This window comes from Zingiber officinale, chromosome 8A (assembly GCF_018446385.1).
Source record: "Zingiber officinale cultivar Zhangliang chromosome 8A, Zo_v1.1, whole genome shotgun sequence".
NCBI lineage: Eukaryota > Viridiplantae > Streptophyta > Magnoliopsida > Zingiberales > Zingiberaceae > Zingiber > Zingiber officinale.
Genome location: NC_056000.1, coordinates 81,984,697 through 81,989,502, shown reverse-complemented (window position 1 = coordinate 81,989,502; position 4,806 = coordinate 81,984,697).

Below are 4,806 nucleotides of genomic sequence, written 5' to 3'. Positions count from 1 at the left end.
TATCAGGTCAGCCTGTCGACCTAGCTAGACTTCGTGCCAGACATCCGGTCAGCTCGTCGACCAGTCTAGGCTTCGTACCAGCTATCAGATCGACTCATTGACCTAGCTTTACTTCGTGCCAGACATTCGGTCAGCCCGTCGTCAGTCTGAGCTTCTCCTGCAAACTTAGTTAAAGTGTTAGATCACAATGAAACTAACTTAACCTACTTTGTCATTCATCAAAACCTGAGTTAGACCATTAGTGCTAACCACACCAACAATATCTCCCTTTTTGATGTAATGACAACCTGAGTTAAGTTAGAGAAAATATGCAAAAAAAAAAAGTAAGCAATCAATTAAGATGATTTTTAGGTTAGGGTTTTGTTTGTTTACTAACTTAAACCACTGTCCCTCCCCCTTTGACATTCATCAAAAAAACATAGAAATCATATGCCAAGCAAAAATGCAATAGAAAGTACAAACTGAAATTAGATTAACTTGGGGGAGTAAAAACATAGAACATTTTGCTTTAAACTTTATTTTTTAGCCTTTTCAAAAATAGCTAAGTTTGAAAAAAATAGCTAACTTAGAAAAATAACTTATTAACTTTGTAAACTTTAAACTTTATGTACTAGATTTTTGAAAGAGAAATTTAAAAATAATTTTCAAACATAAGTTTTATAAAGACTAATTTTTAAATATACCTACTTTACAAAAGTAAGATTAACAGAGCCAAGTTTATAAAATCTAAGTTACAAATCTAATTTTTAAAACTAAGTTTGTAAAATTGAATTTCAAAACTAGGTTTGTATATAAGTTTTATATAAAAGTCAATTTTCAAAGACTTAGTTTTATAAAAATTAGTTTTCAAAAATAGGTTTATCAAATTAGATTTGCAAAAATAAGTTTATAAGGTCAGATTTAAAAAAAATAGAATATTTTTAAGAAAATATTTTTCAAAAATATTTTCAAAGCGGAGAAAATAATTTTGGTACTAAGTATGAAAATAATTTTAATTAATCCTCCCCCTGAACCTGACATCAAAAAATAATTGTCTAACCGATTAGTTACTTGCTAACTATCAGAGGATAGCAGCTTTCACTTGGTTAGTTAGATTAAGTTAATTGTAATCAGTTAGTGTTTGATTAAGCCGAATAACTTAACCTGATTGATGTGTGGCTTGTATTTAACGCCCAGACTTATGTCAATGCATTGAAATAAGCATCTTAAGTCTAGACAATCTGCCTATACATTTCACCCCTTTCTAAGTTTAGAAATACATAAACAAGTTAGCCCTAGTGTGTTGGTGAGATGGTCAAACCTTAGATCTATAGGAACATGCTTTCTAAGGAAGTGATCTAAACTAAGGCTAAAATTGATTTTTGAAATTCTAAAAATGAGAAATTTTGAATACATAAAAGTTTTATCCTAGAATTTAAGAAAAACATTTTTGAAAATAATTTATGCAATTTTAGAAGCCAAGTCTATTAAACACATTCCTAATTTTCGACATAGATTACTAAACTCACTTTCAGGGAGTTTAGTGAATATATTAGCTATATTAGACTTGGACTCAATATATTTAAGTTCAATATCTCCTTTAGTGACATGATCCCTGATAAAGTGGTGTCTAATTTCAATGTGTTTGGTTCTTGAATGATGCACATGATTTTTTGTTAAATTAAGTGAGCTGACATTATCAATTAATACTTTTACATTTGTAAGATTTAAATTAAAATCTTTTAGGGTGTGCATCATTCTTAATACTTGTGCGATACATTCACCTATAGGATTCTTAATAATTGTGCAAATAAAATATCGAGTCGACTTGCAGTTAAGTATAATAGGCTACCTATGGAACTCCTATAGTATTTTAAATCAATTGGTTTACCATTAGGGTCGCCATCTAGGATTGTGTTGACTGCCATAGGTGTCTTTATTTCTTTAGTATTTTCCATCCCGAATTTTTTAAGTAATTCTTTAGTATATTTTTGTTGATAAATGTAATTACCTTTATTTGTTTGTTTGATTTGTAATCCTAAAAGTAAGTTAATTTACCTACTAAACTCTTTTCAAATTCTTGTTCCATTAGAGTTGTAAATTCTTATACAAATTCTGAGTTGGTTGATCCAAATATTATGTCATCTACATAGATTTGAGTTATAAAGATATCCTCTTTAATTGATTTGACAAAAAGGGTTGGGTCGATTTGACCTTGGTTGAACCCTTTGGATATTAGGTAAGAGGTCAACCTTTAATACCATGCCCTAGGTGCTTACTTAAGTCCGTATAAGGCTTTCTTTAGCTTAAAGATATAGTCAGGATGATCTAAATTTTCAAACCTAGGTGGTTGTCCTACATAGACTTCTTATTTTATTAGTCCATTTAGAAAAGCATATTTGACATCCATTTGATACAGTTTGAACCCTTTATGGGCTGCATAACTGAGTAACATTCTAATGGACTCTAGTCTAGCTACTGGGGCATAAGTTTCATCATAGTCAAGTCCCTCTAGTTGACTAAACCCTTTAGCAACTAGCCTAGCTTTGTTTCTAATAATTTCCCCAATTTTTCTTAATTTATTTCTAAACACCTATTTTGTTTCTATTATCTTCTTATTTTTTGATGGTGGTACTAATTCTCAAATCTCATTTCTCTCAAATTGAGCTAGTTCCTCTTGCATAGCTATGACCCAGTCTCGGTCAAGTAAAGATTCAACTATGGTCTTGGGTTCAATTTTTGAAATTAGAGATATTTGACTTAGGTTTCTAAAGGATGACCTAGTCTGAACCCTAAGGTTTGGATCACCAATTATTTGGTCAATTGGATGATTTAGGTTAACTCTTATGGTTCTAGGAGGTTGATTCACTTGAGGTTGATCTTCTTCTTCGTGATTTAAATCTTCACTGGTTCCTTCGTGATTATTGTTGCCTTGACTTAAATCAATTGGATGAATTTGGGTTTGTTCTAGGTTTTGGTTGAATTCCTTGAATTTTACATTTGAGGTTTCTTCAATTCTTAGTGTAACTTTATTATGTATTCTATAACCTCTACTGTTTAGTGAGTATCCTATAAAAATTTCATTTTCTATTTTAGAAGTAAATTTTCCTAAGTGTTCTCTTGTGTTTAGTATAAAGATTGTGCATCCAAATACTTTAAAGTATTTTATATTCAGTTGTTTATTATAATATATTTCAAAGAAGGTTTTATTATGTATTTTATTTATTGTGGTTCTATTTTGCACATAACAAGTGTAACAGCTTCTACCCAAAAGTATTTAGGTAAATTATATTCATTTAGCATTATCCTAGAGGCTTCGAGTAGAGTTCTATTTTTTCTTTCTACAATTCCATTTTGTTGAGGTATTTTAGGACACAAAAATTTATGATGATATCCATTTTCAAGACAAAATTTGTTAAAATTATGATTTTTAAATTCACCCCCGTTGTCGCTTCTAATTCTTTTAATTTTAAGGTATTTTTCATTTTCAACTTGCTTGCAAAAATTTGTAAAGGTTTCAAAAGTTTCATCCATATTTTTTAAGAATTTTACGCATGTGAACCTAGAATAGTCGTTTATTATGACTAGACTGTTAGAGTGTATACTAAAAGCCTAGTTTTTGTAAACATTTATTTTAAAATAAAGAATCACATTGGTCAATAATGTCTACATTTATATGCTAAGTGTAGTTGTTCAATTAATTTATATTGTAGATAACATGGTGTGTGGTGTCACACATAGAAGATCATATTATCAGTTCCTTATAAATTATAACAGTAGCTCACGACCGAGATGGAAAGGAACAAATCATCAGAACAGTCTTGACTATATAATTACACTAGTACACTTAGAGTGTATTGAGTAGGACCATTGAGACAGTTTCTTTTTATACTGACTAAATAAAAGAAGAAGACCTCGGTTATTATGGAAGTGTGTGCTCTTAATCCTAATATAATGACAAGCACATATATTTAATATTTATTTCTTTAATTTATCAATGGGTGAGATTTAGTTCGATAAATCAAAAGACCCGATAAGTTGGGAAATGATATTACTTATAGTGTGTGTTGTTTATTATAGAAGGAAACTGTGTCCTAGTAATCTAGGTTGATAATGTCCCCAAGAGGAGCTCATAAGGATTTCCATGTTAAACCCTGCAAGTGGATTTAGTCCGACATGATAATAAAGTTGAGTGGTACTACTCTCAGAGCTAGATGTTAATTAAATGAGTTGTCAGTAACTTGTTAAATTAATGGGCATTCGATATCTTAAACATAGGGAGATTAACACACTCATGATAAGAAGGAGCCCATAATATAATTTGGGATTGGTACGGTAATGCAATAATAACTCTCTAGTGGAATGAGTTATTATTGATGAACTTGAGTTGTGTGTTCGGGGCGAACACGGGATACTCGAGCTCGTCGGGAGGCCAAAACTAATTTCTCCTATAGGTCCCTGTCGTAGCATCATTAATGCCTCATATCCACCCATGAAAAAGCCCATCTTGGTGTCCAAGAGGGGGCCGACCCAAGGCTTGATGACTAAGCCAAGGGTCGGCCACTACTTTCTCAAAGGGGGTCGCCTACATAATTCAAAGTATGAGGGGTATTTTGAATTTTTAAAATCTTCTCTTTGTAGATATCTACAAGTTTTGAAAGAGAGATTTTAAAATTATAAAACTTTCCTTATTTGAATTAGGCTACATGGTTTAAAAGAAAGTTTAAAAGTTTTAAAACTTTTCTTTTTTAACCATCCTCATGGTTTTAAAAAAGGGGAGTTTTAAATTTGGAACTTTCCTTTTTTGTAACCATGTTAAAAAAAGGA